The sequence below is a fragment of the Bos grunniens genome, chromosome 16 (assembly GCF_055505025.1).
Source record: "Bos grunniens cultivar Pamir isolate PY7600 chromosome 16, Bosgru_T2T1.0, whole genome shotgun sequence".
NCBI lineage: Eukaryota > Metazoa > Chordata > Mammalia > Artiodactyla > Bovidae > Bos > Bos grunniens.
In genome coordinates this window covers 21,846,072-21,868,068 of record NC_141180.1, presented here as the reverse complement: position 1 = coordinate 21,868,068, position 21,997 = coordinate 21,846,072, and the positions used below count along the sequence as shown (strand labels likewise).

At 46.6% G+C, this 21,997-nt stretch overlaps 1 long non-coding RNA gene across 4 annotated transcripts in view; it reads right to left on the bottom strand.

Moving 5' to 3' along the window:
• LOC147356310 (uncharacterized) overlaps positions 1–21,997 on the bottom strand; it is a 567,448-nt gene that overhangs the window by 431,244 nt on the left and 114,207 nt on the right. Inside the window, exon 7 of one of the 4 annotated variants that reach the window (XR_015142701.1) lies at positions 10,318–10,976. The exons of the other annotated variants lie outside the window; for them this stretch is intronic. This is a non-coding gene — a long non-coding RNA (uncharacterized LOC147356310). Of the gene's footprint in view, positions 1–10,317; positions 10,977–21,997 lie in introns of those variants that run through there. 4 annotated transcript variants of the gene reach the window in all.

Sequence of the window (21,997 nt, the reverse complement as noted above, 5' to 3'; positions counted from 1 at the left end):
TTTCCTTTTCCAATGTTAGCTTTCAAGTGTTGATAAAAGATACTGATTGGACAAGCCCTGTAACCTCAAATGCAGAACCAATTCAGTCAGAACAGAAGCAGTATTCTCATCCACAATCTGAAGAGAAACATTTTAGACCTCAGCATATCTAACCTGCTGAGATGTCGCCCAAGCTCCACTTCATTTTACTCCACACAAGCAAAGCACACACAATAGCCTCAAACACCGACAGAACACTATTCAAGCCGGCACCCGTGAGCTGTAGCCTGCCTGCCGTCACCAACACCTGGTTCTAAGATGGCACAGTTATGCCAATACCTTAATTCTCCACACGTGGTGGTGGTCCCTGTGGTCCTGGGTCCTCTTCCCAGGGCAAGTGCCTTTCTCGCTTTGAAACTGGCTTCAAACCTCCAACCCTTCATGAAACCCTAAGGTCATAGCAGAAAGATGACTACATCTCCTCACCTAACCCAGTGCCCTACACCCGTGTTCCTCAAGTGATCCACTCAAAAAGGAACCAAACGATGCTGACTGAGTCTCTATCTGCCCAAGCCAGGTAACCATCAAGTGCCCTTGCTCCACAATAAGAAAAGCCACCACAGTGAGAAGCCCGTGCCCCACAACTAGACAGGTGCCCCACTCGCTGCAACTAGAGAAAGCCTGGGTGCAGCAAAGCAGACCCAGCACCATCATAAATAAATAAATTCTTTAAAAATGAATATATAAAGGCTGCCTCCATCCCAGAGCCAGTCAATCACTTCAGCACTTTCCTGGTCCCACATCCCTCATCAAATGGACCAGATCTAGGATTTTTCAAGAGCAAGCATTAAGATCTCTCTGTTTCCACTCCGTTGCCCCCTAAGTGGCAAGTCAGAGGTATCCATGTTTAAGTGGTTTTCTTCTTTTGTCAGTAGTTCCACTTTGGGCATTTTGCTATTTTTATATTATTTATACGGGTGTGATCCTTTTGTGATGATTATCTGTGATTAATCCTTGCAGCTATGGGAAAATCAGTGTAACGGCTTGTACCACATCTAACAAGAGTTGATGGCTGTGTAGCTTTTTTGTGTTAAGCAGCTTTGCAAGTTCACTTTAACTGACAAGAGGAAAAAATAGAGGATATGCAATTAAAAAGGTGTTTATTATTTATTTTTTAATTTATAATTTATAGAAAGTACATATAGAGGAGACCGATAATAAGGCATGCTTTCAGTGGGATCTAATGAAATTATGTGGCTTGGTGGCAGGGCCCTAGTGCCCTCCAGCAAAGGCCTTTGCTTATCTCCCTGGTTCTAAGCTGCCAAGAGACTGAGGTCACTCTCTGCCCAGTGAGAGGCAAGAGAAATGCAGAGGTTGTGAGAGTCCCAGGAATTTGATCCCAAACTCCCATTAAAGACAAGGGCTTTGCTCTGCTCAGTCGCTCAGTCGTGTCCAACTCTTTGCAACCTTATGGACTATAGCCGGCCATATCCTCTGTCCATGGGATTTCCCAGGCAAGAATACTGGAGTGGGTTGCCATTTCCTCCTCCAGAGGATCTTCATGACCCAGGGATCGAACCTGCATCCCCTGAGTTTCCTGCATTGGCAGGCAGATTCTTTACCGCTGAGACACATGGGAAGCCCCTTAAAAGACAAGTGCATGCGTGCTTACTAAATTGCTTAGCCATGTCCGATTCTTTGCAACCCCATGGACTGTAGCCCACCAGGCTCCTCTATCCATGGGATTCTCCAGGCAAGAATACTGGAGTGAGTTTCCATGCCCTTCTCTGGGGGTTCTTCCCAACCCAGGGATCAAACTTATGTCTCCTGGCAGCCAGGTTCTTTACCACTAGCATCACCTGGGAAGCCCGTAAAAGACAAGTGAAGTGAAGTGAAGTTGCTCACCTGTGTCTGACTCTTCGTGACCCCGTGGACTATACAATCCATGGAATTCTCCAGGCCAGAATACTGGAGTGGATGGCCTTTTCCTTCTCCAGGGCATCTCCCCAACCCAGGGATTGAACTCAGGTCTCCTGCATTGCAGGCGGATTCTTTACCAACTGAGCTACAAGGGAAGCCCATAAAAGAGAAGAGCTAATTCTAAATCATCACACTCCATTTCTGACAATATGGGACAGGGAGAAGCCAAGCCCCACCCCACTGCCTGCTCAGCAAAGTGGATGGCTCCCCAAACACCAAGAGGCAAGCACAACTCAGTCCTCACATTTAAAGGGTTAAAGGGGGAGATTTACAGGACTATCTTTCTTCCCCTGAAACATCAAGCAGTTCATATGTACACATTTCTCTCCACTAAGACCTAATTTTCTACCATTTCCCTTGATTTGCAGCTCCCTTTTCCCCATTTCCTTGATTTAATGCCCAATTATTTTTTGTCCCATTGCCAGTAAAACAAAATATTTCATAACTGCTTCTGTGAGGTTTTTGGATACTGCCTTAAACATATGACTTACATACCTTCTATTGCAAAATTTAGAGAAATCGAGGGAACATCTAGTTACGAGTTCTGCATTTTTCTCACCCAGCTGACCTAAGCTTGACGCTGAAAAGCACAAAGCTATACTTTAACTGATTTCCTGTGTCTTCTCTCGCAGCTTCCACTCAGCATCCTTGCTGTCAGCTGAGAGCAGGGATGTTGAGACCTACCTTCTTCCACTTCTCCAGCCTCCTTTCCCCTCTCTGAACATGAAGGAACATAAGTGGACAGAGAACTAGCGGGCAGTCAGGAGGTTGGCATTGAGTTGCATACCTGTCACCAACGGACTGCAGCCTCAGCTGGCTGAGCTCAGTAATTTGGTCCTTAGCTACCTCATCTATAGAACAGGGATTTGAATCAAATCACTTCTCATTCTCTTACAGCTCTGAAAACTCTAAATTCCTTTCCATGTCCTAGAAACAGAAATTAAACACCCAGACTTATGGGTCTGGTTTCGGTATTCGAGGAGGGAGAAAATAAAACATCAAGAGGCAAGTCTTCTCTACTATTAAAATCCTTTTTCTCTACTTAAGCCTCTTTTGGCCTAATTTTCACATGCACAGAGACAAGGCCAGTAGGACAGAAAGGAATCTCACCAAAGTTGTCTCTGCTTTGTGTGACAATCCCACTTCTTTTCCTGCTCATCCTGCTTTCTGGCTTACTGCTCTGTTTGCAATAAAAAGCTAAAATAACTTTGTTTTGAGAAATACATACAAACTTCATGAAAGTTGTAAAAACACTGGAGACAGTTTGGGGTATCCAAAAAACCATATTGCCAAACCTGCTCTGGAAATGTCATAGGATATGACCATGCAATTTCAGGTCTGCTAATAAGAAAACACGAACCTGTTAGTCATTCAGTTGTGTCCGACTCTGCGACTCCATGGACTGTAGCTCACCAGGCTCCTCTGTCCTTGGAATTCTCCAGGCAAGAATACTAGCATGGATAGCCATTCCCTTCTCCAGGGGATCTTCCTAATCCAGGGGCCATCCAGGTGTCCTGCATTGCTGGCAGATTCTTTACGGACTGAGCCACTGGGGAAATCCCTCTGCTAATAAAAAGGGGCCACCTCTTATTCAAAGCAAAACTTCCCTGCGTCAGCCTTCAGGTTCTGTCACATCTGACATCAGGCACCTGTTTGATTTCCACCACCCAGAGAGGGCATCAGCCAAGGGTCCAGGGCTGGGATAGGGTTCTATAGAGGGCACTTCCTTCTAGAGACAAGATCTAGAGGGGCAACCAAGACAGAGCTCCTGAAAAGATGAGATTCAAACCGAAGTTCAGAGACCACAAGAGGCAAGGAAGCCAGAAGTTCAAAACTGGGTAGAGAAAGCCCAAAGGGAAACTAGATTGGAATATGTATGAAGGGATTCCCATGAGCACCAAGATGAGAGGGAAGCCTGGCCAAATTACCAGGCCCAGGCTCAGAAGCAGTCGGGTTATATTGCACATCAATCACATTAGCCCTTGCTGAAGGGCCTAATACATTTTGTTCCCACCTGGGACAAACCAGCTCTCAAGTGCCTGGGGTTTCCAAGGTGACTGCTATAAACCATGATGGTATTAATATTTACTTTGTGGGGACAGGCAAGGATGGAATCAAGAAGATTCTGGAAAGAGAGTGGTTTGACCACACAATGTTCCCCCCAGACGAACCCCCTGCCTGCCTCATGTCTATCTCCAATGTATCTCTAATTCTCAACCAAAGGAGCTCTGGAGCTTAAAGGCACCAGGATGAATACAGGGGAAGCCTCAGGGACCCTGGTAAGATTTTTCTAGATCTTCTAGATTTTTTTCCTAGAACTGGTGAAATTTTTCTCCATTGTGGGGCCTACTGAAAGCCTGGAGGCCCAGTTTCGGAATGTCCAGATCAGAACTGCAGATGCTAGTAGAGCTCATTGTGTGCAGATCACTCACACACACACACACACACACACACACACCACGCACACACGCACGCACGCACGCACACACACACACACCACGCACACCAGCAGGGGAAAGTCTATATCTGTCCCCGGTGAGGAAACCCAAAGGACAGGTGAGCTAAGTTCTCCCTGCTCTCAGGTCAGATGGGCACAAGGAGACCAGGAAGAAAAAAGCATCTTTCTAGAGTTCAGCTGTGATGCTGGTCCTCAGGGGTAAAGATCCCTTGGCCTTTCTCCAGAAACCTCCACCTAACAATCTCCAACAACCACACCTGAGCCTCAGGAGAAGGCAAGGAGAAACAACAGAACATCCAGCAGCTAAGAAGGTGTGATCACGTTGAACAGCATAGCCCTGCCCTGTATGAGCTTCTACTGTAGGAAGAAATTAGAATCACAGCAAAAGTTGTTCATTTCCATCGATTCTAAAAAGAAATGGGATAATTTTATCACAATGAAGGAAGGCTTCCACTAGAATGATACATTAAACCTTCCCAAAAAAGTAAAATAAAATAAAAATAAACTATTGTGGGGAAAAAAAAAAACCACCCTTTTTTATCAAAAGCAAGTGGTGTTACTCACAACTTTCTTCCACAAGTAGGAAATGGGCATTTCCCTCTTTCATATTTCCTGATGAAATTTTTCTCTTGAAATTTTTTAAGTTAATAAAATAAAGGGATAGGGCCAAGGAAGACTTCCTCTTTTGTTGTTCCTAGCTTTTTACTACATCAGGTATAACTGTAATGCAAAGGAGCTGCTTTCATAAAGGCAACAAAAATTTATACAGCCAAATGAACATAGTTGATGGTATGTTGCTGCTGCTGCTAAGTCGCTTCAGTCGTGTCTGACTCTGTGTGACCCCATAGACGGCAGCCCACCAGCTTCCCCGTCCCTGGGATTCTCCAGACAAGAACACTGGAGTAGGTTGCCATTTCCTTCTCCAATGCATGAAAGTGAAAAGTGAAAGTGAAGACACTGAGTCATGTCTGAGTCTAGCGACCCCATGGACTGCAGTCTACCAGGCTCCTCCGTCCATGGGATTTTCCAAGCAAAAGTACTGGAGTGGGGTGCCATTGGGGCTAATAAATAACACCTCTTTCTTCAACCCCTGGAGATTAAAACCAAATGAGAGGGCTTCTCTGGTAGATCAGTGGTAAAGAAGTCGCCTGCTAATGCAGGAGACAAGGGTTCAAGCCCCAATCCAGGAGGATCCCTCATGCCATGAAGCGACTAAGCTTGTGCATCACAACTACTGAGGCTGCGCTCTAGAATCCCAGAGCCACAACCGCTGAGCACAGTACTGAAGGCTGCGTGCCCTAGAGCAAGCCTATGCTCCACAGCAGAAGCCACTGCATTGAGAAGCCTGTGCACAACTACAGAGTAGCCCCCGTTCACTGCAGCTAAAGAAAAGCCTGTGCAGCAATGAAGACACCAGCACAGCCAAAAGTAAATAGTAATAAATAAAACACTAAATGAGAGAAATACACTGAGTCCTAAAGATAGAATTCAAAATATTGCCAAGTTTTTTGACCATGAGGTTTTAGATCTGTGGCCAGGAGGGCTTGCTAATACTTTATCTCCAAGTTAATCAGACCCACACATGAAGACCTCTCCAGGGCAGGCGTCTCACTTCAGGGCCAAGAGATCTGGCATATCTGAAAGTTGAGCCCGAAGGGGCTGAGCCATGCGTGTCTGGTCCTCCCTAAGTTACCAGTCTTCTCCCTAAGTCACCATTAGTCTCAGTTATTCTTTGCCCCCTGGGAGGAGTGCAGGAGGCATGGATTAGCCAGTAACGCTACTCTAGAGGTAGCTCTTCACATAGATACATGAAGTCAGGGGAAGACACCTCCTCTGCCCACAATCCAATAACCATGTCCTTCAAAGTGGACCTGTTGGTACATTAACACTTATATGTGGAATCTAGAAAAATGGTACAGGTGAACCTGTTTGCAGAGCAAGAATACAGATGAAGATGTAAAGAATGGATATGTGGGTACAGAAGGAGAAGGGGCAGGTGGGATGAACTGGTAGACTGGGTTTGACCTAAATACATGGAGAAGGGGGTGACAAAGGGTAAGATGGTTGGATGGCATCACTGACTCAATGGACATGAGTTTGAGCAAATTCCAGGAGATAGTGAAGGACAGGGAAGCCTGGCATGCTACAGTCTATGGGGTTGCAAAGAGTCAGATGCAACTTAGCGACTGAACAACAAGAACAACACAACCATGTGTACAATGGATGGATGGTGGGAATCTGCCGTATATGACCCAGGGAGCTCAGCTGAGTGCCCTGTGATGACCTACATGGGTAGTATAGTGGGGGGTCAAAGATGGAGGGAATAGATATGTATACATATAGCCGATTCACGTCACTGCACAGCAGAAGCTAACACAACATTGTAAAGCAATTATACTTCAACTTTAAAAAGTGGATCCTTTGGGACAGAGTCTCTTTTTTTCAGTGCTACAATTGTTAGAATATTTTTGAGATCCTCTTTAAGAATCCTATTCAGAGCCTGTAGCTATTCTTTCAATACCTTTCATTATAAGAACGTTTCATATCTGAAGGTTAGACAGTCTAAAGTCATTGGAGTAAAGCAGGTAGAAACATTTTGGGTCAATATGAAGGTGACGGTGGAGAGATGAATGTGGTTTTCTTGTATGACATACAAACTGATGCTGAAGTCTGATCAATGTTTGTATGCAATGACACACCCTGGGCATGAGGGTATGGTTACCGGGGTGATACTTTCTGAAACTAAAAATCAGAACTTATGATCCGACAAACACTTTTTAAGCCACTTCCATATTTAAGAAGCCATTTTGCAAATATAACTTAGATGCTGAAATATTGTACTTTCTGACATATGTCAATTTTTTATGAACAGACTCAGATGAAATTTTGATGAAAACCTTTGCATTATCAATTCTAAACACACAATTGGTGTGTGTAAAGTACTTACCAGTTGATAACATTGAAGAAGGCAGTTTTCCATTTCACAAAATTGTGGTATATTTATGTAAAAAAAAAAAAATTACATTCATTGCTTTACAGTAAAACCTCAGATGTGAACAATGGTAAGAGTGTTCATACTGACCCTTACCAAGAAGCCCAAAAAGCTGTACCAGCTCAGCTGTTCATCAGAGAGAGGACTAAGCTAAAAATGAATAAACCATTTTTAACCATACTTTAGTCTCAGAAGAGGGATTCATCATGTTTTCTACTACATTTACATTTTCCATTGCTTTGCAATTAATTTTGTGAGACAGCCTCTTCTACAAGGCTGGAAACGAGTGATGGGATTCAAAAGGCAGATAGAAGAAGGTGAGGCATTAAAAGGCAATTAGAAGTTAAAGAGCCAAGAGCAGGTTCAAGGGCCCCCTCTGAAAAATCCCTGGTGGTAAGAGGGCTTGTCCCTTCCAGTGGAGAGGGCAGCCAGGCACAGGGTTCAGAGGAAGGACTAAGCCTTGGGAAAGCAGGCAGGGCTCAGTTTGATGAGCAGAAAGAAATAGGGGCTTTTCCCTCCACCTCCTCATAAGGAGGGTAAGACAGGGAGAAGGGGGAGGGAAGGAAGCTGGTAGGAAGCCCAAACAAATGACAGCTCTGTAATACAGGCTTTAAGAAACCGTAAGAAATATGGGACTCACTCATCTCAGAGAATTGTGACATTTAGAAAATAGCTCCCAGCACAGCCGGGCCTGGTGGTCCCATCTGCATCGCATGAGAAAGGAACACGGAGGCCCCCAGGGCCACGTTACCGTAACAAACTGCTCTTCTGTGGCAGCCGGGAGGACTCCCATCAGAACTTCAGACTGTTCGCCCCTCTGCTCGGAAGAGATTTTCACTATCGTCCGGAAGACAGGAACAGCTGGGCTGTTAAAGTCAACAGGCTCCCACTTCCACACCAAGCAGATTGTGTCATAATTGGAAATGTGAAATTCACCTTCCGCTGCGTAGATGTTTAAGGCAGGGTGAGGGCTGTCTGCCATCGCCTCCAGACCCCAGGAAGGGCTAGTCCCAGACCTGAGTAAATGCTCCAGCCTTGTGGGCAAGGAGATGGGGCCACGGCCACTGCTAGGATGGGCTCAGAAGCCCTGTTGAGGGTGGGGAAGGGCGGCCAGTAAAGGAGACAGGAGGATGCAGCAGAGGCTAGGACCAAAACACAGCTTATTCACCACACAGCCTTACACCTGAAGTGTCCTCACTGACCCCCTCTACCTGGCTATGAAAATCTTTCTGTCCTCCAGGGTTCAGCTCAAATCCTGCCTGTTCCCTGAGACATCCTGGCCACCTCGAGGTACCCTCCCTTCTCTGAGGTGAAGTCCGATTATGCCTACACATGGACACTCCCTGGAACCCAGAGGAATCTTCCAGGTAGAGGGTCCTCAAACTTTAGGATCTAACGCCAGATGATTCGATGTGGAGCTGATGTAATAATAGAATAAAGTGCCCAATGCATGCCTGCTACGTCGCTTCAGTCATATCCAACTCTTGCAACCCCATGGACTGTGGTCTACCAGCCTCCTCTGTCCATGGGAGTCTCCAGGAAAGAATACTTTCCTCCTTCAGGGGATCTTCCTGACCCAGGGATCAAACCCATGTTTCCTACAGCTCCTGCATTGCAGGTGCGTTCTTTACCACTGAGCCACCAGGGAAGCCCCCAAAGTGCCCAATAAATGTAATGTATTTGAATCATCCTGAAACCATCCCCTACCTGCTGTCCATGCAAAATTGTCTTCCATGTCCCTTGTGCCAAAAAGTTGGGGACCACTGTTCCATGGGACCAAGCCCTCTTTCCCTAAGCTGCCTTTTCCTTCCTTTTCCTTCAGTCCTTGTCTCTTTCAACTCCTTCCTAAAGTTCCCCTTCTTCCTTACTCTCCCCTCTAAACCACTCAGAACCACCCCTCCCCACACATCACATAGACCCAAGTCCTCGTGGGTAGCTCCTAAATTGCTCTGGCTCTGCTCGCTGTCATGAGTCAAAGATGGGTCTCCTCATGCCCCAGAGGGCATGGTGGCGGGGGGCCCTCTGGGTCCCTGTGGAGGAGGAAGGTTTCCGGGTCTACCATTCCAGTTTGCCATTTGCTCTTTCCCCGAATATGTATCTAAACATACCAGACATCTGAAACTGTAAGGATTTATTCCCTGCCAAAATCCTTAAAGAGGGCTACTACGGAGACACGTTTTTCCTGTGAATGTAATTTTGAACTAATTTTTCTGCCAACAGCCTTTGTCCTCTCCCAATCTTCCTGCACAGTGAAAGATACTGCGCCAAGTTTCTCCTCTTCAATTCCTGGGTTTCTGTCTGGCTTGTTTGGGAGGTGGAGGTGGAGTTGAAGAGGCTAAGTAAACTTTCCTATCAGCCAAAAAGTTGGATTTTCTTTCTCCCCATTTAGAGTGCAAATTCCTTTTTCCCCTACAGGATCTAACATAGCAACAGGCACATGGAGTTACTTCAGAGCGAGTTAGGCAGCAGAACTGGGACCCAATCCCAGGTGTGGTGGGCTCCAGACTTCCACATCACCTCAGCTCCACATCCCGTGCCACCCTCTGTTCCATGGTGTTCCATGGCTGGGCTTACCAGAAGACCCTCTGGTAAAACAAATAAGATATTTAGGGTCTGGGGACTGGAGGACAGGGGTGTCCACAGCCAGCAAGTCCCGTCACCTATCCTTGCCAGTCCTTCTGGGCATGGTCTCTCAGCAAGGATCCAGGCCCTCAGGTGAAGAGGTGGCTTCCTCGGCCATTTAACATCTATGGCAATGTTATCAACCACCCTGTCCTAGCATTTGCCAAGAAGCTGGAGCCCCAGCCAATACCCAGCCTGTGGCCAGGGAGAGCGGGTGAAGAGACCAGTCCAGGAACCGTACTTCCCCATTATAATTGGGTTGAGAGTAAGAACAGGAAGCATAAAAAATTTATATTCTTTCCTATTGACAAGAATCACGCCACAGAGTCAGTCTAGCCAGCCACGGCGGCCCTAGATATCAAGACTGAGACTTTATACTAGGTCCATAGACAGAGGCTTTCATGCATTTTTTTTTTTTTTTTTTTAGCTTTACAACCCTTTTTTTCCAGTCACCTCTTACCCAGAGCCCTCAAATAGAAAAGCAGTAAAAATGGTAGAAATGAGAGAGGGGTCCCTGAGAACCAACTCTGGTTGGTTCTCTGCCTTGGTCCTCTTCCCAACTCAATTTCCCCCCACCTTCTCCCTCAGCCCCACCCTGGAGTCCCCAGAGCACGCTGGAGAGGAGCATTCTGAGAACTCTGGCATCGAAGCAGTCAGTCAGGCAGCCGTGGGGGCCGGGGAAGGCCAGGCAGACAGAAGAGTTGGCCGGCAAATCTGTTCTGCACATGGACCCTTGAAGTGAGCTCCTTTTGTTTCTGGAGAGCGAACAATGGCCTAGGGATCAGAACGAAAGCTGACACAGACCTGTCAACATCTCTAGCATTCAGAGCCTTTAAATATTCAAACACCAAGATTCTGAAGGATCGTTGACTTTTCTCTTCATTTTTTTTCCCTCCAAATGTCAACAAAGACCACTTTTGCTGAGTGAAGAGTCTGGCCTTTTTCCTGATGAAAAACAAAAGAGGTAATGTGAGAGAGAAGGCGAGTTTTTTTTTTTTTTTTTTTCAAAAAGGAGTATAAAGGATGAGGATTCTTGACTGTTCGGAAGGAGAGAACCAAAACAGAGAGGGCGGGGGGGGGGGGGGGGGCTTGGAGAGTTACAGCCCAAAAGCCCCCCAAGTGTTGAAGTTTGGTCATGCCCTTCACTTCACAGATAAGTCAACTGATGCCCCTAGAAGTAAATAGAGTCAGGCTAGGTCATAAAGCCAAGCTAAAATAATAATAATAATTAAAACTGGAGCTCACTGTTTCTGGTAACTGCTTTTCACATGGGGAATGTTTTTAAAAGGGAAAGGCAGTAAAGGAATTGTCCTCCAATGAAATAAATGTTAAAAAACAAAAGAAGAAAGAAGGAAAGGGAAAGGGGATTCTCCCAGACTAAGGAGAAAAAACTCACAGCCCTGAATTAACTCTATCCTCAAGCATTCACTGAGTCCCTACTCTGTGTAACTGTCTGCCCTGGGGGCTAAGGATTAGAGATGAATGGGACATGGTCTCAAGGACCCCACCAGCCAGTAGGTGAGGCAGGCGGATCACAGTGACTGCAACACAACCTAGTAAATGTCACGACTGTGCCGTGTGGGTGTTGTTGTGGGGATGGCAACAGGACCAGATCCATAATTTATGGGCCTCAGAGTGAAATAAAAATGCACAGTCCTTTATTTTTAAATTCTTTACAACTTTAAGATGGTGACAGCAGAGCATTCCATGAAACGCAGGGCCCTTCTGAGCCTGGGGCCCTGCATGACTGTGCAGGGGAAGCCAGGCCTGGGTGTCAGGAAGCACTTCACAGAGGAGATGCCTCCATAGAAAAGTCTGAAAAGACAAATGTCACCAGCAGATGAACAGGAAGAACAATTCAGAAAAAGATAGCGGCATGTCTACAGGCACGGAGGGGTAGGAGATGCACTGTATTTGAGACACTGACACAAGGTCAAGAAGGTCAGCGTCTGCAAACTGGGTGGGAGAGAAAGGAGGAAGGAGGCTGGCAAGGGAGCAGACCCCAAACATCAAGGTTCTTTTAGCCCACTTAAGAGCAACATAGATTGAGACACTTTAGTTCAAGTTGTGCTAAGTCGCTCAATCATATCCAATTCTTTGCAACCCTCTGGACTGTAGCCTGCCAGGCTCCTCAGTCCATGAGATTCTCCAGGCAAGAATACTGGGGTGGGTTGCCACTTCCTTCTCCAGGGGGTTCTTCCCAACCCAAGGATCAAACCTGTGTCTCTTACATTTCCTGCACTGGCAGATGGGTTCTTTACCACTATCACCACTCATACTGGGTAGTTTTTTTGTGGGTATTGGTGAATCATTGAAGCTGCCCCAGGGATAAGTTCTAGTGGGTAATTTAGGGGGAAAAAAATTGGGCAGCAGGAGGAGTGTGGACTAGAGGAGAGGAAACCTGAAGCAGCTCCTAAATCAGGAGGTCAGCACAATAATCCAGACAGCAACCAAAGAGGAAACACCCAGAGGGCATCCAAATACTAACTATATCCAAATACTAAAGAACAAGCTCCTGACTGGAGAGGGAGATTTCAGGCTCCTGCACAGGGACCACTGAGTTCTTGAATGCAGATGCAGTTACCTGGAGAGAGAGAGAGAAAGCCCTGAAACAAAGATGCATGAGGAGGAAAGAGTCTTCCAAGGAGGGGTGTTAGAAGTACGAGGTCGACTGAGAGAGGAAATCACATTACTCAAGAGACAAAAGAGGGGGGTTTCCCTGGTGGTACGGGGTTAAGAATCTGCCTTCCAATGCAGGGGATGCAATTTCAATCCCTGGTCTGGAAAGATCCCACAGGCTGCCGGGCAAATAAGCTGGTGTGCCACAACTACTGAATCCAGGGTCTCTGGAGCCCGCGTGCCATGATGAGAGAGCCTGCATGCCTGAATGAAGAGCTTGCCCACTGCAAGACCCAACGCAGCCATAAATAAATAGATAAGACAAAAGAGTTTCAGTGAGGAGGGGGTGGCCCACTTTAAACTAACAAGAGTAAGATGAGGACTATAGTGGCTGAGAGAACAGAGGAAAGAGACACAGGTGTAACATCCAAAGATGTAGACATAGTCGGTCGTTGTTTCCTGGACCACAGCAGTCTAGAAGAGCACATGGACAAGGGAAGGCTCTGAATCTGCCTGTCCATCTGCCCTGCGGCAGGTCCACTGCCTCATCCCAGGTTTTCCGGGGGCTGCAGCAGCCTGGTTTCCCCTAGAACTGGAGCAGAGACGCTCCTTCCCCCACTCACTCACTCACGGCTACCATATGCCCCTGCAAGAGGCGCCAGGGGCCACAGCTGACCTTGAGGATGACATGGGGCTGTGCATCTGCCTCGTGGCCACCTTCCCTCGTCCTCACATTGACGCAGTCATCCACCTCATTGCTAGCCATACCCTCACCTCTGCAGCTGCCAAGCTATTCGCACTGTGGTTACACTACTGCTACCAATCTTGAAACTTTCACGAGGCCCCAGATAGGAAGGCCTTCTCCCCCCTGCCCCTGCATGTTAGAACTCAGCAGTACTTTTCTTTTACTTTCCCTGCATAACAAATAGCTCATCTGTCTTAGTACTCAGTACAAGTTTCCTATAAAGACCCACTCAGGTATCAGTAAGCAAGGTCCATACAACATCACAGGAAATTTACCTGGCTCCCTGGCTCTCAGGCAGTGGACAGAGCTCCCCTGAGCCTCAGAGCTCCCGCACTAGGCACACGGCCTAGAAGATCAACACAGAGCGTCCGTTAGCTGAGCTCCTGCTGGGTGCCTGGTGTTTCACACCTATTGTCTTGTTTGCTTCTCAATTCAAGCCCGTGAGGTACATTGTCCTGTTCCCCAGAAAAGGTAAACCAGGTCAACCAATGGTTGTATACCAGGACAAGGACTATTCAGGTCCCCCGACCATGTCTGGAGGGAGAGGCCTTTATGCAGTCTTTTGTACTTTTCCATATCTTGAGCAATAATAGGAATCTGGCCTTGCCTCTTTCCAAAGATAGCCGAATAAGAATCAACCCACAGAACCTTTTCTCATTCGGAAAAGGGACAGGCCAAATTGACTATGGTCCAAGGCCTCCAAAAGAGATATCTCTCATGACCCTGAAACAGCCAGGTGGTCTCACTCCCAGGAAGGCTTCCTGTTGTTCTCTGAGTGTGCGGGACACACCCACATGCACGCACACACATACACACACCCTCCTTCCTGCCCAGAGATAAACCACAGATGGAACCCACATCGTATTTGAAAATGCAAGCCAGTCCTCCACCCTGGTTCTGGCTTGTTTACAGTTGGCGTTGCTTCAGATTTGGCCTCCATCCATTCCGACTGGCTGATGCTCATGCCATATCTGTTGGCTAAATATTTTTTATATCAGCCTTGATTCTGGAGACAATGAGATCCAGACAGGTTAAGTAATATTCTCATGGACACTCAGCTGTTAAATAGCAGAGCCAGCTTTCGCAACCAGCTCTATCTCACTCCATAGCCTCTTGCTCTTAGCCCCGATGCTCTGTACACCGTGCCTCTCACTGCCAGAGTGCCTATAGGGTTAGCATGTAGATAGACCCCCAGTGTTCTCCCAAACATGCTTAGATAGTCCATCATGGAAATTCAAAGTCAACTCTGTTTGGAAGCTTTGGTATATACAACAAGGCAAGAACTCTAGGGAAAGGCAAATGATGAATCCCATTTTTTACAAATCTCATGAATTTCAGAGAAGCCCTCTAGTTGGGTGGATGAGCCAAGGTTTTTTCATTCTCTGAACTGGATTACTAGTTCCTGAGCAGTGCCCGTAAATCAACATGCTTTCAGTTTCTAGGCCTTTGTTTGTGTTATTGTATGCTTTTTAAATCCTCAGCTTGTTAGAAGGTGACCCTCCTGAGTTCAGGGCAGTGGACCAGCCTACATACTACCCAGACAAGAGGAGATACTGAACTGAAACAGATGCAAGTAGCCAGACCTCTGCTCTCCTGTGAAATAATGTCCAGGAAGCAAAAAGCAAGGCACAGGCATCTCAGCAGCACTGCCCAGCAGGCTGAGGGGATGGGAACAACGAGTGCTTTGTTTTCTGCTCTTCTCTACCCCTTTGAGTCCAGAGGGGCAGTGGTTCTCAAAGCATGGCCTGGAGCAGCAGCAGCAGCAGCATCACCTGGAAACTCGTGAGAAGTGCAAATGCTCTAGCCTCACATCATAACTACTAAACCAGAGTTTTAACCAGCCCATCTGCTGATTCTGATGTGCACTAACATTTAAAAGCCACTGCACTAGAAGTCTGCAAAGATTCAAAGTTACAATAATCTGTCACTTTGATTAATAGAAATTAGGAATCATAAGCCTTTCTAGAGGTAATGTGAAACAAGCATGAACTTCAGAGTCAAGTAATTATGGGACTGTATCCCATCTCCACCACTTACTAGCCATGTGACTTTCAGTACATCACTTCACATTTCTAAGAATTCTTTTCAACATCTGTACAATGGAAATCATAAAACCCAGCACAGTGCCTGGCATATGAATGTGCTAAACAGAAAGTAATAATTTTCATGATGCTTCATGGTTTCCTTTGTGGCTCAGATGGTAAAGAATCTGCCTGCAATGCAGGAGACCCAGGTTCCATCCCTCCTGGGTTGGGAAGATCCCCCATAAGAGGGCATGGTTACCCACTCCAGTATTCTTGCCTGGAGAACCCCACAGACACAGGAGCCTGGTACACTACAGTCCATGGGGTTGCAAAGCGTCAGACACGACTGAGCTACTAACACTAACACTTCATGTCAATCAGCAACTGCGCACAGCAGCCAAATGCTATTGAGTTTCTTCCTCTCCTGTAAGTAGACTACAGGGAACATCCACCCAAGGGGAGGGATGGGCAGACTGGAGAGCCAGGTGGGGAGAGTTTCAACCTTCAGTGGTTCCATGTGTGCTCAGAGAGAATAACAGGATCACAGTGATCTGATGAGCACAGTTGGGGAGCAGTACATTCGAGGCCCAGTGCCAGATCTCCGGGGACAGACCGTCACCATGGAAAAGCTGACTCTCCTTCATGCCGACACTCCTATAAGAAACCATCCCTTTGAGAAACCGAAGTGTAGCGCCAAACTCTAATTATCACGAGCAGAGTAGGGCCACCAAGCAAACCACACAGCACCCAACCCACATCTTCCCAGAACAGGACTGTAGGAGGCGACAGGAGGCAAAGAATCAGGGGCAGCGTGGACCCCTGACACAAGGTCAGAAGGTAGGAGATGTGTGGAGGTAGCTTGCAGCAGAGCTTACCAACTTTAATATGTGGCTAATTCACTCATTAAAATGCAAATTCTGAATCAGCAGTTCTGGGATGGTGCCTGACACTCTGCATTGTTGCCAGCTCCCAGGAAAGGCTACACTTCCAATAGCCCTTTTGAACGATAAAAACAGTGAGGAGCCGACTCATTGGTAATCATTGGTAAAGACGCTGGTGCTGGGAGAGATTGAAGGCAAAAGGAAAAGGGGGCGAAAGAGGATGAGATGGTTAGATAGTATCACCAATGCTACGGACATGAATTTGAGCAAACTCCAGTGGGTAGTAGAGCACAGAGGAGCCTGGTGGGCTGCAGTGCATGGGGTGAACTTAGCAACTGAACAACAACCGTGTTTATCATGGAGTTTAGAAGTTTGGATCCCAGTTCTGATCCAGCTTGTGTGGCACAGGGGCCCTGAGAAAGTCACTTAACCTCTCTGAACCTGTTTCCTCATCTGTAAAATGGGAAAGTTGATGTTTACTGCGCTGAATTCTAAGAACTTCAGATGATAATATATATATTAGTCTAGCATAGTGCCTGCTGCTTGGTACTCCCTTGAGAGATGGTAGCTGTGGTGAACATCACCTGTAAGGCCAGAAACACAAAGGGGTGAGGGCTGCACACTCTTAAGCTGGACTGTGAGAGGACCTAGGGTTTGGTGGTGCTTTGATCAGGTTGCTAGGATTTCCCAGCTGGCTCTCTAAATTATTCTCTAGCCCCTCTGCCTTTTCAGCCCTGAAACCTGGGCATTCCCAGGCTTAGCCTTTGATTCTCTGTGCTTCTCTCTCCTCCCCAACTCTGGCCTCAGCCCCATTCCAGCTCCAGTTCTCACCCTCGAGGAGAGAGGTTGTTGCTCAGTCACTAAGTCATGTCTGACTCCTTGCAACCCCATGGACTGCAGCATGCCAGGCTCGTCTGTCTTCCACTATCTCCCAACATTTGCTCAAGTTCATGTCTGTTGAGTTGGTGACATTATCTAACCATCTTATTCTCTGCTGCCCCTTCTCTTTTTGCCTTCAGTCTTTCCCAGCATCAGGGCCTGTTCCAATGAGTCGGATCTTCTCATCAGGTGCTTCATATTCTTGATTCCCCTTCCTGATCCTCAGTCCTACTTTTCCTCCGTCTCTGCTTGGAATTCCATTGTCTATTCTATTCAGCTTGCCTAGATTCAGCGTCCTCATCTGATTACTCCACAAATCAGCACAGCTGCTTGCTCCCCTGCCTCTGCCAGAGCTCTCAGCTTCTTAGCTTAGACATCCCTTGTCCAGGCAGCCTCCCCTGGTCAGGCCGGATGAGATGCCCTCCATGTGCTCCAGCAGCACCTGGCACACACGCCTAGAATAGCAGTGACCCTACCATGCTGTCCTTTCCCGTGCATTTGGCCCTCTCCACCGCTGCACAGGGACCTCCTGGAGGGTTGGATCCCTTGTCTTCACCACCTGTGATCCCCAGGGCGTGACACACAATGGCTTAAATTCCAACCTGACAATCCCTCTTTACCCAGGAAATTCCCGAGGAAGCTGGGCATGCAAGAAATAATGGCACACTAGGATGGGAGGAACCACTATTACTGGGTCACTGTTCAGTCCCACCACAGTAGAACTGATACCCACTGGGGTTCTTGGTTTTCCCCAATCAATAGAAATTGATAAGAGGCCAGACAAGAAATTCAGGCAAGGCTTTATGGAGGCTCCTGCGGCTGCAGGAGGCAGAAGAACAAGTAACAGGTTCCCTGGCTCACTCCCCAGGGGTGGTGAAGGGTGAGCTGGTTCCCTATATGGGGTGAGCACAGGGGGTGGGTCCAGGTGTTGGGCCAAGGGCTGGCTTAGGTGGTTTAAGTACAAGGAGACATGCACAGTACCCTAATTTTGCTCTTGGCTCTTCAGAAACGGCGATTGGGGGTTTTTGGACCTTTTGTATCTTATTGTCCCAAATTTGTCATGGCTACATGTGCTCACAGTTATTTTTCAGCTCAGTTCAGTTAAGTCGCTCAGTCGTGTCTGACTCTTTGCAACCCCATGAATCACAGCACTCCAGGCCTCACTGTTGATCACCAACTCCCGGAGTTCACTCAGACTCACGTCCATCGAGTCAGTGATGCCATCCAGCCATCTCATCCTCTGTCATTCCCTTCTCCTCCTGCCGCCAACCCCTCCCAGCATCAGAGTCTTTTCCAATGAGTCAGCTCTTCTCATGAGGTGGCCAAAGTACTGGAGTTTCAGCTTTAGCATCATTCCTTCCAAAGAAATCCCAGGGCTGATCTCCTTCAGAATGGACTGGCTGGACCTCCTTGCAGTCCAAGGGACTCTCAAGAGTCTTCTCCAACACCACAGTTCAAAAGCATCAATTCTTCGGCACTCAGCCTTCTTCACAGTCCAACTCTCACATCCATACATGACCACAGGAAAAACCATAGCCTTGACTAGACGAACCTTTGTTGGCAAAGTAATGTCTCTGCTCTTGAATATGCTATCTAGGTTGGTCATAACTTTCCTTCCAAGGAGTAAGCGTCTTTTAATTTCATGGCTGCAGTCACCATCTGCAGTGATTTTGGAGCCCCCAAAAAATAAAGTCTGACACTGTTTCCACTGTTTCCCCATCTATTTCCCATGAAGTGATGGGACCAGATGCCATGATCTTCGTTTTCTGAATGTTGAGCTTTAAGCCAACTTTTTCACTCTCCTCTTTCACTTTCATCAAGAGGCTTTTGAGTTCCTCTTCACTTTCTGCCATAAGGGTGGTGTCATCTGCATATCTGAGGTTATTGATATTTCTCCTGGCAATCTTGATTCCAGCTTGTGCTTCTTCCAGCCCAGCATGTCTCATGATGTACTCTGCATAGAAGTTAAATAAGCAGGGTGACAATATACAGCCTTGATGTATTCCTTTTCCTGTTTGGAACCAGTCTGTTGTTCCATGTCCAGTTCTAACTGTTGCTTCCTGACCTGCATACAGATATCTCAAGAGGCAGGTCAGGTGGTTTGGTATTCCATCTCTTTCAGAATTTTCTACAGTTTATTGTGATCCACACAGTCAAAGGCTTTGGCATAGTCAATAAAGCAGATATAGATGTTTTTCTGGAACTCTCTTGCTTTCTCCATGATCCAGCAGATGTTGGCAATTTGATCTCTGGTTCCTCTGCCTTTTCTAAAACCAGCTTGAGCATCAGGAAGTTCACGGTTCACATATTGCTGAAGCCTGGCTTGGAGAATTTTGAGCATTACTTTACTAGCATGTGAGATGAGTGCAATTGTGCGGTAGTTTGAGCATTCTTTGGCCTTGCCTTTCTTTGGGATTGGAATGAAAACTGACCTTTTCCAGTCCTGTGGCCACTGCTGAGTTTTCCAAATTTGCTGGCATATTGAGTGCAGCACTTTCACAGCATCATCTTTCAGTTATTTTTAGTCCCCTATAATATCTTTGTATTTTGTTGCTCAAGGAGATGTTTGTCCAGGTGCAAGAACTGCAGCAAAGTGTCCCAGGTCCCAGGTTCCAGCCTGTCTCAGAATTCAGATGGAGCTAACTGAGCATCAGGTTCAGGCTGGGAATCCAAGTGTAGGCTCTTGGCTCTCCCTAGCCTGAATCCAGACTTTGGGAGTCATCACCTCTGGCTAGTCCCATAGGAAAGAAACCCAGAACCTCGATGAGAATGCCCCGGAGGGGAGAGGATGTACGGAAGAGGAAGGGAAGTGGAACAAAGGAAGGGGAGGAGAGTGGAGGGAGCAGAAATGGAAGGAAAAGGGAAAAGAAAGAAGGGAGGAGGAAGGGAGGGAGGAGGAGGCAGAGGAGGGAGAGAAAGACGTTCCTCCACATCTTCTTGCCCTCCCTCTCAGCACTTTGTGAAATACATTAACTTAAGCTCTTTCTCGACAAATAAGAATCCTTTCTTTTTTGGGGGAAAAAAAAAGGTGGCAGGAGAAAATTGGACTAAATAACGAGATTATTTTTGATGGGCTGGAGAAAGAGGGAAATTCATAAACACTGCCAATTTAATAAATTTTGTCTTCTCACATAGGAACATGTCCTAGCACTATGCCTCACACAATATATTGCTTAATAAAATAAAGGATGAATTATAAAATAGTCTGTAGGGAAAATACTTGTAAAATGAAATGTTATTGTCATAATCATCACCACATTATTCTGGGCTGTCCCTAGTGTGTGGTATCTTAAAGTCTCCAATCAACCTTCATATACTCAATATTCCAAGGCTCAAAGGACCTCAAAATGAGCCTTAATGTTAGTTCAGAATTTACTCTGGGTCGACGCTACCAATGTCTACTCCATAAACACTGGTGCCTTCCATCAAACAGAAAAATATTTTGAAGCATTTTTCTATGCATTTTTCATTCCTGGTAATTTGGTAGCTTGTGTTGCCCACCAGCCCTCTAAACTCAGAGTCAGAGTTATCCATGGCTTGGGGGTAGAGTAGAAGAGAAAACAAGGAATTAAGTTTTCCAAGAAGAAGGTGGCTTTGACATCCTAATTTAATTTTTTTTAATTCACAGAAAAGATAGCAATCTTGAAAGCCCAGGGTTTTCAGTGCAAGAACCAGGCACTTGAGAAAATGAAAAAAGCCTTTCTGGACTCCATAGAGAAGGCAGGATGGAAGAGATGAGGTGGGAACAGTTTGCTGCTACTAGATGAGAAGAAACTCAAGGAAAATCACAGAGAAAGACATCGAGGAAATTAAATTACATGTAAGTGAGTGTCCTGAGAGGACCCTGTTAGAGTCCACAAGGGGTTCATAGCATATAGTTTAAAACTGGCTCATTGTGGTGACCTGCCAAACAAGGGATGAAGTCACAGTGGCCACATTGCCCTGGTGGGCATCCTGTTTTTTCCTTAAGGTGATATCCTATTCTTCCCTGCTGGTGCCAGTTTCTCAAGACTATGTGACCACCCGACCATGAGAACCCTCCGACCACATGACTCCAAGACCTCAGCTGCAGGCTAAAGATAAACTAAGGCCCCCTCCCTTCAGGGCACAATTTCCCATTGATAGGATATAATAAGAGTCAGCTGTTGCTTCCATCACCCCAAGTGGGAATGAGGAGCCCCCATCAGAGGAGATATATCATCCTGCAGCACACACACAGGCAGGTGTATGCACACACAAACACACACATGCACACAAATTTTAACCCTGGCAATTTCATAAGATCATTGTGGCTAGCAAGAAGTGAGTCAAGACACAAATTGGGTGGGTAGTCACTCGGACTGAACCAGGAAGACAAACCACACGTTACATCAGCCACAGACGCTGAGACAACCAATGCGGTGAGAATAACATCCCCAAACCAAACAGACCAACTACTCCAGCTCAGAGGCCAGCCAGGACCAGAAGCCAGAAAACAAGCCAGTTTTCTTCCCACTTCTTGCTTCCTGCTTCCATGATTCCATGGTTCCTGCATTAGGCACCATTCCAGGCAGGCGACAAGAGAAGAACACTGATAAAAGACAACTTTTTGAATTCTAAAATACCTGAGTTTTGACTGTCGAATTAGTTAAAAGAGACTACAAATTGAGCCAGAATTTGACTAAGCTTACCTTTAATTCTCAAGAATATGCCTTTCCACAACAGCAAAAAATGATGGCTAATGACAGTTATAGAAAAACAGCATGACATTGAGCACGTCTGAGCTGTGACTAAGCTTCAAACCCACCACAGGTCTTGGTTTTGAGCAATAGTGAGAGC